Genomic DNA, 14,615 nt, shown 5'->3' with positions numbered 1-14,615 from the left:
CCAAGCTACAAGAGCTTCGTGATGAACTATAATATGCAAGGGATGAATAAGACTATTCCCGAGCTCTTCGCAATGCTGAAAGCTGCGGAGGTAGAAATCAAAAAGGAGCATCAAGTGTTGATGGTCAACAAGACCACTAGTTTCAAGAAAAAGGGCAAAGGGAAGAAGAAGGGGTACTTCAAGAAGAACAGCAAGCAAGTTGCTGCACAAGAGAAGAAACCCAAGTCTGGACCTAAGCCTGAAACTGAGTGCTTCTACTGCAAGCAGACTGGTCAGAAGCGGAACTGCCCCAAGTATTTGGCGGATAAGAAGGATGGCAAGGTGAACAAAGGTATATGTGATATACATGTGATTGATGTGTACCTTACTAATGCTCGCAGTAGCACCTGGGTATTTGATACTGGTTCTGTTGCTAATATTTGCAACTCGAAACAGGGACTACAAATTAAGTGAAGATTGGCTAAGGATGAGGTGACGATGCGCGTGGGAAACGGTTCCAAAGTCGATGTGATCGCGGTCGGCACGCTACCTCTACATCTACCTTCGGGATTAATATTAGACCTAAATAATTATTTTTTGGTGCCAGCGTTAAGCATGAACATTATATCTGGATCTTCTTTGATGCGAGACGGTTATTCATTTAAATCAGAGAATAATGGTTGTTCTATTTATATGAGTAATATCTTTTATGGCCATGCACCCTTGAAGAGTGGTCTATTCTTATTTAATCTCGATAGTAGTAACACACGTATTCATAATGTTGAAGCCAAAAGATGCAGAGTTGATAATGATAGTGCAACTTATTTGTGGCACTGCCGTTTAGGTCATATCGGTGTAAAGCGCATGAAGAAACTCCATACTGATGGACTTTTGGAACCACTTGATTATGAATCACTTGGTACTTGTGAACCGTGCCTCATGGGAAAGATGACTAAAACACCGTTCTCCGGTACTATGGAGAGAGCAACAGATTTGTTGGAAATCATACATACAGATGTATGTGGTCCGATGAATATTGAGGCTCATGGCGGATATCATTATTTTCTAACCTTCACAGATGACTTAAGCAGATATGGGTATATCTACTTATTGAAACATAAGTCTGAAACGTTTGAAAAGTTCAAAGAATTTCAGAGTGAAGTTGAAAATCATCGTAACAAGAAAATAAAGTTTCTATGATCTGATCGTGGAGGAGAATATTTGAGTTACGAGTTTGGTGTACATTTGAAACAATGTGGAATAGTTTCGCAACTCACGCCACCCGAAACACCACGGCCTAATGGTGTGTCCGAACGTCGTAATCGTACTGTACTAGATATGGTGTGATCTATGATGTCTCTTACTGATTTACCGCTATCGTTTTGGGGTTATGCTTTGGAGACGGCCGCATTCACGTTAAATAGGGCACCATCAAAATCCGTTGAGACGACACCTTATGAACTATGGTTTGGCAAGAAACCAAAGTTGTCGTTTCTAAAAGTTTGGGGCTGCGATGCTTATGTGAAAAAGCTTCAACCTGATAAGATCGAACCCAAATCGGAGAAATGTGTCTTCATAGGATATCCAAAGGAGACTATTGGATACACCTTCTATCACAGATCCGAAGGCAAGACTTTTGTTTCTAAGTTCGGAAACTTTCTAGAGAAGGAGTTTCTCTCGAAAGAAGTGAGTGGGAGGAAAGTAGAACTTGACGAGGTAACTGTACCTGCTCCCTTATTGGAAAGTAGTGCATCACAGAAAACTGTTTCTGTGACACCTACACCAATTAGTGAGGAAGCTAATGATAATGATCATGAAACTTCAGAACAAGATACTACTGAACCTCGTAGATCAACCAGAGTGAGATCCGCGCTAGAGTGGTACGGTAATCCAGTTCTGGAAGTCATGCTACTAGATCATGATGAACCTAAGAACTATGAAGAAGCGATGGTGAGCCCAGATTCCGCAAAATGACTTGAAGCCATGAAAACTGAGATGGGATCCATGTATGAGAACAAACTGTGGACTTTGGTTGACTTGCGCAATGATCGGCAAGCAATTGAGAATAAATGGATCTTCAAGAAGAAGACTGACGCCGACGGTAATATTACTGTCTACAAAGCTCGACTTGTCGCAAAAGGGTTTCGGCAAGTTCAAGGGGTTGACTACGATGAGACCTTCTCACCCGTAGAGATGCTTAAGTCTATCCAAATCATGTTAGCAATTGCCGCATTTTATGATTATGAAATTTGGCAGATGGATGTCAAAATTGCATTCCTGAATGGATTTCTGGAAGAAGAGTTGTATATGATGCAACCGGAAGGTTTTGTCGATCCAAAGGGAGCTAACAAAGTGTGCAAGCTCCAGTGATCCATTTATGGACTGGTGCAAGCCTCTCGGAGTTGGAACAAATGCTTTGATAGTGTGATCAAAGCATTTGGTTTTGTACAGACTTCTGGAGAAGCCTGTATTTACAAGAAAGTGAGTGGGAGCTCTGTAGCATTTCTGATATTATATGTCGATGACATATTACTGATTGGAAATGATATAGAATTTCTGGATAGCATAAAGGGATACTTGAATAAGAGTTTTTCAATGAAAGACCTCGGTGAAGCTGCTTACATATTAGGCATAAAGAACTATAGAGATAGATCAAGATGTTTAATTGGACTTTCACAAAGCACATACCTTGACAAGATTTTGAAGAAGTTCAAAATGGATCAATCAAAGAAAGGGTTCTTGCCTGTGTTACAAGGTGTGAAGTTGAGTCAGACTCAATGCCCGACCACTGCAGAAGATAGAGAGAAAATGAAAGATGTTCCCTATGCTTCAGCCATAGGCTCTATCATGTATGCAATGCTGTGTACCAGACCTGATGTGTGCCTTGATATAAGTCTAGCAGGGAGGTACCAAAGTAATCCAGGAGTGGATCACTGGACAGCGGTCAAGAACATCCTGAAGTACCTGAAAAGGACTAAAGGATATGTTTCTCGTATATGGAGGTGACAAAGAGCTCATCGTAAACGGTTATGTTGATGCAAGCTTTGACACTGATCCGGACGATTCTAAATCGCAAACCGGATACGTGTTTACATTAAACGGTGGAGCTGTCAGTTGGTGCAGTTCTAAGCAAAGCGTCGTGGCGGGATCTACGTGTGAAGCGGAATACATAGCTGCTTCGGAAGCAGCAAATGAAGGAGTCTGGATGAAGGAGTTCATAACCGATCTAGGTGTCATACCTAGCGCATCGGGTCCAATGAAAATCTTTTGTGACAATACTGGTGCAATTGCCTTGGCAAAGGAATCCAGATTTCACAAGAGAACCAAGCACGTCAAGAGATGCTTCAATTCCATCCGGGATCTAGTCCAGGTGGGAGACATAGAGATTTGCAAGATACATACGGATCTGAATGTTGCAGACCCGTTGACTAAGCCTCTTCCACGAGCAAAACATGATCAGCACCAAGGCTCCATGGGTGTTAGAATCATTACTGTATAATCTAGATTATTGACTCTAGTGCAAGTGGGAGACTGAAGGAAATATGCCCTAGAGGCAATAATAAAGTTATTATTTATTTCCTTATATCATGATAAAAGTTTATTATTCATGCTAGAATTGTATTAACTGGAAACATAATACATGTGTGAATACATAGACAAACAGAGTGTCACTAGTATGCCTCTACTTGACTAGCTCGTTAATCAAAGATTGTTATGTTTCCTAACCATGAACAAAGAGTTGTTATTTGATTAACGGGATCACATCATTAGTTGAATGATCTGATTGACATGACCCATTCCATTAGCTTAGCACCCGATCGTTTAGTATGTTGCTATTGCTTTCTTCATGACTTATACATGTTCCTAGGACTATGAGATTATGCAACTCCCGTTTGCCAGAGGAACACTTTGTGTGCTACCAAACGTCACAACATAACTGGGTGATTATAAAGGAACTCTACAGGTGTCTCCAAAGGTACATGTTGGGTTGGCATATTTCGAGATTAGGATTTGTCACTCCGATTGTCGGAGAGGTATCTCTGGGCCCTCTCGGTAATGCACATCACTTAAGCCTTGCAAGCATTGCAACTAATGAGTTAGTTGCAGGATGATGTATTACAGAACGAGTAAAGAGACTTGCCGGTAACGAGATTGAACTAGGTATTGAGATACCGATGATCGAATCTCGAGCAAGTAACATACCGATGACAAAGGGAATGATGTATGTTGTTATGCGGTCTGACCGATAAAGATCTTCGTAGAATATGTAGGAGCCAATATGAGCATCCAAGTTCCGCTACATGTCTCGGTCATGTCTACATTGTTCTCGAACCCGTAGGGTCCGCACGCTTAAGGTTTCGATGAAAGTTATATTATGAGTTTATGAGTTTTGATGTACCGAAGTTAGTTCGGAGTCCCGGATGTGATCATGAACATGACGAGGAATCTCGAAATGGTCGAGACATAAAGATTGATATATTGGACGGCTATATTCGAACACCAGAAGTGTTCCGGGTGATTTCGGAGAAAACCGGAGAGCCGGAGGGTTACCGGAACCCCCCCGGGAGAAGTAATGGGCCATATGGGCCTTAGTGGAGAGAGAGAGGGGCAGCCAAAGGTGGGCCGCGCGCCTCCTCCCCCTGGTCCGAATTGGACTAGGAGAGGGGGGGCGGCGCCCCCCTTTCCCTCTCCCTCCCCACTTCCTTCCCCCTCCTAGTAGGAGTCTACTAGGAGGAGGACTCCTCCTTGGCGCGCCTATAGGGCCGGAAGGCCTCCTCCCCTTGCTCCTTTATATGGGGGCAGGGGGCACCCCTAGACACACAAGTTGATCCACGTGATCATATTCTTAGCCGTGTGCGGTTCCCCCTTCCACCATAGTCCTCGATAATATTGTAGTGGTGCTTAGGCGAAGCCCTGCGACGGTAGTACATCAAGATCGTCACCACGCCGTCGTGCTGACGGAACTCATCCCCGACACTTTGCTGGATCGGAGTCCGGGGATCGTCATCGAGTTGAACGTGTGCTAGAACTCGGAGGTGCCGTAGTTTCGGTGCTTGATCGGTCGGGCCGTGGAGACGTACGACTACATCAACCAAGTTAACGCTTCCGTTGTCGATCTACAAGGGTACGTAGATCACACTCTCCCCCTCTCGTTGCTATGCATCACCATGATCTTGTGTGTGCGTAGGAAATTTTTTGAAATTACTACGTTCCCCAACAGTATCGCGGTCTCTTCGCCCGACGTCACCGAGGAAGCTGACGACCATTACTGGCCGCAGGCACTCAATCAGCAGGCTAGAGTATGCGGGTATGTTGCGGACGCCGGCTACAACATCAAGGTCATCGACAGCGACGGCCTGAGGCGGGCTATGTCACAGGTTAAGTGGCCCACCCCCAACCCCTCGGGTTCAACTGCCGTCAATCTCATCCATGGCCCCACCGCTAATCTCCTCTGGCTCGCTATCAACAATTTGTCATCCTACATCGCCAGCGAGCCCCTTTTCTCATTTCTGAAGGACACGTTCTACGATGCTGGCTTGGGATCCACAACTTCCAAGTCAGACCTCATCAAGGACGGCCACGAGGAGGGCACCCTCTCTAGCTCTTCCAAGGGGAAAGAGCCCATCTGCGACATCCAGGAGCACACCCTATAGTCGTGCTCTTCCAAGGGGAAGGAGCTCATCTGCGACAACATTGAGCGCATCTAGGGTCCGTGCTCTTCCCACGGGAACGAGCCCATCTATGAAAAGTGAGGTAACCTGATGCGGAGCATCCCAAGGTCATCCCCATGGACCTACCTACACCTCCCACGACACCACTAGGACCAATGACAAGAGCTCGAGCAAAGGCTATTGAAGATAAGGTGAACTCGCTCCTCTCCGAATTACCACTCTCTACATATGAGACATGGCTACTACCTCAAGTGGAAACCCTATATGTGATCATGTACTTGGAGGAAGGCCATGGAGCAGCTACACTCAACGGACAAGACGGCAAGGACACCAAGTACAAGGAGCTAGAAGAAAAGCAGGCAAGAAGTCTCCTGCCGTCAGACGACCGACCCTGATCAGATGACCGATGCCTAAAGCTCCAGCCAGCCGGAAAAGTCCCAGCCAGCGAACGCTACAGCGGTCCGATGACCGACACCTCCCAGCACCCGGACGATCGACACCACCATCACCGAGCCAAAACATCGGAAGTATGGCGGCCTCCAGATGACTAATGCACCAGATGACTAACCACGATTGGACTTCCGACAAAGCCCCAACTAAGCCAAAACATCGGATTTCCGACCCTGCCCGGACGACCGATCACCAGCGAGCCTCCGGACGACCATGACGGTCGGACGTCCAACACCTGTATGCCGCCATGTGTTGGGCCGGAGCCCACTTACCCTTTCTTGACTCTAGACTATAAATAGACCTCCTGCTCCCTCTTTCTAGGGTCAGAAATGTGATAGCTCGTTTGAGAGATAGATCTTTGCTCATCCACTTGGTTACTTCTCCATTGGAGTTCACGGCCTCATCGGAGAAGATCCCCCAAGCGGATTCAAGACCCCTCACGGGAAGACCCCCTCAAGGCCTCCTGATGGAGATGAACTAGTTACCCTATGTATCGTCCTTTGTTGATCATGGATCATGTATCTCTTTGTGTTTCAAGGATCTAGCACATGTGTAATCGAATCTTGTTGTTTGAGTGATTTCCTCTCGTGTTTCCCCTCGTGTTTCCCCTTGTTTTCCGTCGTGTTCTTTGTAGGATCCCCTCCATTTCATGAAAGATCGGGCATCTAGGGTTCCACCCTGCATCATATTGGTATCATGAGCTACGTTGATCACAGATTTGGAGCCCCTACACCTTGTTTTCTAGCCTAATTTTGTTGATTTCGTCCCCAATTTTGAAAATTCCTCATCAAAAATAGCCCCAAATTTTTTGTGATTTGTTGGTGTGATGAAGTTTTGTTGGATTTGATCCATGGATTTGCTTTGCCACAAGTGGATCTAGCTTTCCCCCATCATCTCCACCTTTTCCATCCACAAAATCGCTCAAATTTGACCAATTTTGCCACCTCCACCTCGAAAACCCGAGTTCATCCCGTGCCCGAAATCGCCCAGGCATCGGGCTCCGACCGTCTCTGGACATCCGACGATCCCTAATGAAACTAAAAAAAATTAGTTCGGTCACCTTCACCGATCTACATACACTTCCGCATACGCACTTTGTCCCCATTCCCACTTCCGCATATGCACTCCGATAGCCCTATCGCTTTCCGCAACCACCATTGCTTACTCACTACGAAATTCGACAAATTTTGACACATTTGGTTTTGAGAAGTTGAGTTGTGGTTCATCGTTTCCTAGTGTGTTTCAGCTAACTAGGAACGGTTCTACATCGACATCACTGCCTCCCATCTTCTCCACGGACTCGTCATCATCAACAACCATCCTACAATTTTGACACCATTGTAAGCAAGAAACGGTAACTTCTACATCATCTTGGTATTGAGGTATATCATGATTCTTGCCATTGCATTGATAACCACCATAGCCCATTCTGTGTGCCTTGCCTATCGAGACTAGCCTTTGAGTATTGTCGGCAATGTTACTTGTGCACATTAGTGATCATAGCTCCCATTGCATACATACCATATCATATTGGTACATATCTTGGTATCATCTCTGGTGTCACAAGGTTGTCATCGCATACACAATTGCTATCTTGGTTTGTGAAGTATTGCATGAGAAAGAGCTCAAAAGAAAAAGAGCCAAACAAGATTTTAAGCAAAAGGGAAAGATAAGCAAAGAGCTTTTAAGCAAGAACCATAGCATCATACAGCATTAAGATTTTCATACTCGATCATCTTGGATCATATCATCGAAATATCATACATATAGCATACTTGGGATAGAAGTCGTTGCATTTTTTCTTAGTAGGTTGTGCACAAGTTTCATATCTGCCTATTGTGCAATCATGCTAGCGTCTCTCTAGTGTTGTGCAACAAGAGCATTTTTGTGTATTCCACATTTTGGCTCACTCCTTGGTTGCACGACCCCATTTATCTATTTGTGTGTGTGTTTCCGTGTACCATATCTTGCTATTGGTCTACTTGTTGCAATTGCAAATGTGTGAATCTTTTCCAACAATATTGAGGCTCACTAACAATTGCATCAAATTTTGTGCCACCATCCTAACCGAGCTCCACCATAAGCTTTTACTTGTGTAGGTGTGAGAACCGACAAGAATTGGTACTAATTGTGTTATTTCCTTGTTACACATTTGAGTGATCATTGATCCATCTTCAACATCGGTCAAGGTACATTTGATATAAGTTCTTCTATTTCTCCCACTCACATATTTTCTTGGAATGATGGATAGGCCAAGTACTTCTACCAATCCACCCTTCATCGAACAAGACGACAACATGAATTCCTACGTCACCAAGAGCCACCTTTTTGGTGCACAACGAGCTTTGCATCAAGAACAACGAGCATTGAGCGACCGCATCGACCATCTCGCCACCGACTTGCGACTCTCCGAGCAACATACAAGAGACTACTTCGACAACAAGCTCGATGAACAAAAACAAGAGAGCAACGCAAGAATGGACGAGATCCGTGCCTTGTTGATCAACCACTCTTCTACCACTTCGTCCTACTCAAGACAGAGCCACTCGAGTCGACACTCCGATGACACCATCTCTGGCTCAAGTACTCCGACATCAAACACTCATTGACGAGCCGCTCTCCAAGACCGTCAAGCAAACTGGAATCCTCTACACGAAACCGATTCTCAAGAGCAACTTCAAGAGCAAGAACTTTGACATCGCCAAAACCAAGCTACCTTGGCGCAAGCACAAGAAAGACATTGACAACACCAACAAGAGGAAGAGCGGGCACGCCAACATCAAGAGGAGCAAGACGCCGAGGCGCTCTGACAACAATAACGGCGTGAAGCATAAGCACTTGAGGCCCAACGTTCCCTACACGAAACAAGTCGCGCCATCACCGACCGCAATCGGCATACTCGTGAGCAAGAAGAAGCACTTCACGAAAAAGTCCAAGAGAGGAACTATCAAGCTCGAGTGCATCGTCAAGTTCCACAAGCTCCTCGACAAGAACCTCAAGTTCTCCAAGAGCAACATGAGGTTGAAAACCCTCCACGCCAAGAGCAACATGAGGTTGACAATCCTCCACGACAATGGTGTCATCATTCCCAACCCCAACACAATGAGGAGTAATGCTACGGCAAGCTCAAGTTCACCATGCCCAAGTTCGCCAGAAGAAGTGATCCCGAAGAGTAGCTTTCATGGGCATTGAAGGTCGACAATATCTTTTGTTTGCACAACTATGAGGAAGAGAAGAAGATCGCATGGCATCCCTTGAGTTCCAAGACTATATCCTCATATGGTGGGAACAAGTCATTGAGCACCGTGAGGCAAGAGGTGAACCACCCATCACAACATGGGTGCAAATGAAGGATGTGATGAGAGCAAGTTTTATTCCAACTTAGTACAACCGCTACCTCTTCAAGAAAATCCAACTCCTCAACCAAGGACCAAAGAGCGTTGAAGAATACTACAAAGAAATGGAGATTGCCATGATAAGATACAATGTCACGGAAAAAGATGAGCAAACTATGGCGCGTTTATTGAATGGACTCAATCATCCTATCAAGAGGATTGCCGACTTCCAACCTTACTCTAACCTCATCGAGCTAGTGCATCAAGCTACCAAGGCGGAACGCCAAGTGCAAGATGACTTCAAGTATGCCAAGTACTCTTTCAAGAGCTACGGTTTCTCGAACAACCAAGCTTCAATGACTCCAACACCTTCTACCTCAACCAAGCCCTCTACAAGCAACGGCGACAAGTCAAGTTACAAGAAAACTTCGACAACCTCAAGTCGTCCTCATACTACAAGCACCTTCAAGCCAGAGCTTCACCGTCATCTACTCCAACCGATGAGACCATCAAGACAAGTTCAATCAAGTGCTTCACATGCGGCGGCCGAGGCCACAGGTCCTTTGAGTGTACTAACAAGCACACCATGATCCTCAACGACGATGGAACCTATAACTCCATGAGTGAAGAGGAAATGGAAGCCCTTGAGCAAGTGGCCATGCACTGGCGCGTCAATGAGGATGAAGATGATCAAGTCTTTTTTGATGAAGATTCGAGCCCCGCTCTCGTTGTCTCCAAGGTCTTGACACTTCAACATCAACAAGACGAAGACCAAAGATGCCATATCTTCCACACTAAGGCCGACATCAATGGAAGGTTCGTGAAGGTCATCATCGATGCAGGGAGTTGCCATAACTTGGCAAGTGAAGAACTAAGCTCCCAGCTCCAATTGGTCAAGATGAAGCACCCACACCCCTACAAGGTTGAATGGCTAAGCGACTCCGGCACTATCGAAGTCGAGCATATGGTGCAAGTTTCCTTCAAGATTGGAGCATACAAAGACACTTTGGAGTGTGATGTCGTTCCGATGTCCGTTTGCCACCTCCTTCTTGGACGGCCATGGCAATTTGACCGAGGCATCATCAACAACGGGTGAACGAATCACTATAGCTTCAAGATGAAGGGAAAGGAGTATGTGCTACGACCTATGTCTCCAAGCCAAGTGATCACCGACAAGCAAGCCACCCATCATGGAGAGAAAAGTGAGAGAGCGAACCACCAAAAAGAGAGTGAGCGCCTCAAGCCCAAATCGAGTGCCTCCATGATGAGAAACAAGAAAAACTTAGTCATATTTGCCACCAAAAGTGAGATGAGAGAAGTGTGCGAGAACCCATCAAGTGTCACGCACTATGTCCTTTTGTGCAAGGACGAAGCACCAAAAGCTAATTTATACCTCTCACAATCAACCTTTAGTGTTATCTTCTCTATTGCAGGAATTCCAAGGTGTATTCCCTAACGAGCTACCTCCGGGTCTACCTCCACTACGAGGCATCGAACACCAAATCGACCTCATCCCCGGAGCACCACTTCCTAACAAGGCTCCCTACCGCGTCAATCCCGAGGAAACCAAGGAGATCCAACAGCAAGTACAACAACTCATCGACAACGGCCATGTACGAGAAAGCTTGAGCCCTTGTGTAGTACTGGTAATCATTGTTCCCAAGAAAGATGGTACATACTGCATGTGTTCCAACTGTCGTCCTATAAATGATATCACCGTGCGTTATTATGACGCCCGGATAATTAAGCTACAGTAATCCCACGCTAATGATGCCATGTCACCACGGTTACTGTTGTTAACCTCGCGATGTTTCGAAACCATTCAAAATTCAAATTCAAAATATGACAAACAATAAAAGTTTCCAAACATTAAAACTAAAATGCTATAAGCACGTCAAATAAATCATAAGTAATTATGGAGGAGAAAACAAACTTCGATAAAATGTTTAAAGGCTCAAAGGTAATTAAAACAGTAGTTAAACAATTAAATAAATACCTATTGAATTTTATAGAATATTAAACTATTTTATTTTGGGTTGAGAATTAATGTGGTAGTAGTATATGTATAATTACAAATTTAGGTGCTAGTGTTAATTTTTATAAAACTGAAATGAAAAGGAACAAAAATAAAACAGAAAACAAAAGGAAAAAGACAAAAGAAAAATAACAACAAAACTAATCTACTAGGCCTTGTGGCCCATTAGCCGAAAAGACGGCCCACTTAACCCCTTCCCCCTTCTCCTGTTCACCCCCCGTCGCGGTGGACGTGCGCACCGCGTCCATGGCCGAAGATGGCCACGGGGCGGCCATCCGGTGCCCCCCGCTCCTTTAGGTCGATGGCGACCCCTCCCCGAACCACCCTGACGAACCCTAGCTCACTCCCCCATCTCCCTCGCGCCGCTCCCTCCTTCCCAGCACGAGCCCGAAGCACTGCCGCCCTAGCCTTCGTCGATCTCGCGGCCACCGTCGCCCCCACGCCTCGAGACCGTGCCTAGGAGATGCGTCGTCGTCCACTAAGTCCTCTACAAGGATTAACTCGAGCTCTGCGCCTCTCCATCACCGGATCCACATCGTCTTCTACCTCCGGCCACCGAAGCTCCACCGCGTTGATTTGCCGCCTCCCTGTGCTCCGAGACCTCAACGAGCCTTCCTTGTGCTCCCCGATGAGCTCTGCCTTTCCCCCCTCTTCTTTCTCCACGGATCCGTGCCCATAGCCATAGTAGCCGCCTCCGCTGTAGCTCGCCTCCGCCGTCGTGCTCGTCACCGTCAACGCCGTCACCGACGAGCTCGTCCGAGCATGTAGCCGTGCTCGGCGCACGCATAGGAGCTCAACGCCACCGCTAGCTCGCCCTACCATGCCCCGCATCACCGTTTGCACTCACGCCCGACTGCGGCCTTCCGCCAATGTGCTCGCCGCCGTCACTTCCGGCCACCTCCGGCCCCGCCACTGGATGTGGCTCACCGCACTCGTTCAAATGCCACCTCCCGCACTCGAAACGAGCCACCGTAGCCAAAACCTGACCATCTCCCGACGCACGCCGCCGCAAAATGTGGTCTCCGGAGTTACTCCGGCGACGGCGCTGACCTGGCGCCACGTGGCGGCCTACTGGGTCACTGACCCGTGGGCCCAGGAACCCTAGTTGACTGGGTTGACCAGTCAACCCTGCTGACTGGGCACCATGTGCCACCGACATGTGGGACCCCCCTCTGTTAACTAAGACTAATCCGAATTTAAACTTAAGCTATAATTAATATTGCCACTGACAGTGAGGGCCACCTGCTAAATAGACTATGTTAGGTTTAAATTAAACTTTAGTTAAGCCTCTCTCTATGACATGCGGGACCCACTAGTCAGGGTTGACCTGGACCATCTGAGGTTTGACCGCTGACACCTGGATGATGTCATGCTGACATCACAGGTCAATGTTTTGGATAATTCGAATTTAGATAATTAAATTAATTCTAGAGTACTAGTAGAACTTTAAAAAAATTAATATAAAATAATCCATAGCTCGGATGGAAAAACTTTGTACATGAAAGTTGCTCAGAACGACGAGACGAATCCGGATACGCAGTCCATTCGTCCATCACACATCCCTAGCATAGCGAACATGCAACTTTCCCTCTCCGGTTCATCTGCCCGAAAACGCGAAACACCGGGAATACTTTCCCGGATGTTTCCCCCCTTCGCCGGTATCGCCTATCCCTACATTAGGTCACCCCTAGCACAACGTATTGCCTCGTCTTGCTTTGTGTTACATTTGATTGCTCTGTTATTTATTGTGTTCCCCCTCCGTTACTCCTTTCCGGTAGACTCCAAGACCGCTGCCGATGTCCGTGTGTTCGACTACATCGAAGATGACCCCTCCTTCTTGCCAGAGAAACCAGGCAAGCCCATCCCCCTTGATCACCAGATATCGCCTATTCTTCTCTGTACTTCTTGCATTAGAGTAGTGTAGCATGTTACTGCTTTCAGTTAATCCTATACTGCTGCATAGCTTGTCCTTCCTACTACGGTCGTTACCTTTACCTGCTATCCTACTGCTTAGTATAGGATGCTTGTGTTCCATCAGTGGCCCTACACTCTTGTCCATCTGCCATGCTATACTACTGGGCCGTGATCACTTCGGGAGGTGATCACGGGCTTATACTATATACTTTACACTGTTACATTACCTGTGGTACTGTTTGGAGTTGGGGGCTGAAGGGGCAGGTGGCTCCATCCCGGTAGAGGTGAGCCTGGGTTCCCGACGGCCCCCGACTCTTACTTTGTGGCGAAGCGACAGGGCAGGTTGAGACCACCTAGGAGAGAGGTGGGCCTGGCCCTGGTCGACGTTCGTGGATACTTGACACGTTTAAGGAGATCTTGGTATTTGATCTGATTCTGGCCACTGGCCTATACGCACTAACCATCTACGCGGGGACAGTTATGGGCACTCGACGTCGTGGTATCAGCCGAAGCCTTCATGACGTAGCAACTAAGTGGCGCGCGCCGGATTGGACTGGAACGCTTGCTAGGATAGGTCTGCTTCCGGCCGCCCTCGCAACATGCAGGTGTGTAATGGGCGATGGGCCCAGACCCCTGTGCCATAGGATTTAGACCGGCGTGCTGACCTCTCTGTTGTGCCTAGGTAGGGTTGCGACATGTTGATCATCCGAGGCCGGGCATGACCCAGAAAAGTGTGTCCGGCCAAATGGGATCGAGCGTGTTGGGTTATGTGGTGCACCCCTGCAGGGAAGTTAATCTATTCGAATAGCCGTGATCTTCGGTAACAGGACGACTTGGAGTTGTACCTTGACCTTATGACAACTAGAAACCGGATACTTAATAAAACACACCCTTCCAAGTGCCAGATACAACCGGTGGTCGCTCTCTCACAGGGCGACGAGGGAAGGATCATCGGTTAGGATTATGCTATGCGATGCTACTTGGAGGACTTCAGTCTACCCTCTTCTACATGCTGCAAGACGGAGGCTGCCAGAAGCGTAGTCTTCGATAGGATTAGTTATCCCCCTCTTATTCTGGCATTCTGCAGTTCAGTCCACTAATATGGCCCTTTACACATATACCCATGCATATGTAGTATAGATCCTTGCTTGCGAGTACTTTGGATGAGTACTCACGGTTGCTTTTCTCCCCTTTTCCCCCTTTCCATTCTACCTGGTTGATGCAACCAGA

This window comes from Triticum aestivum, chromosome 4A (assembly GCF_018294505.1).
Source record: "Triticum aestivum cultivar Chinese Spring chromosome 4A, IWGSC CS RefSeq v2.1, whole genome shotgun sequence".
NCBI classification, from domain to species: domain Eukaryota; kingdom Viridiplantae; phylum Streptophyta; class Magnoliopsida; order Poales; family Poaceae; genus Triticum; species Triticum aestivum.
This window is presented reverse-complemented; position numbering follows the sequence as displayed.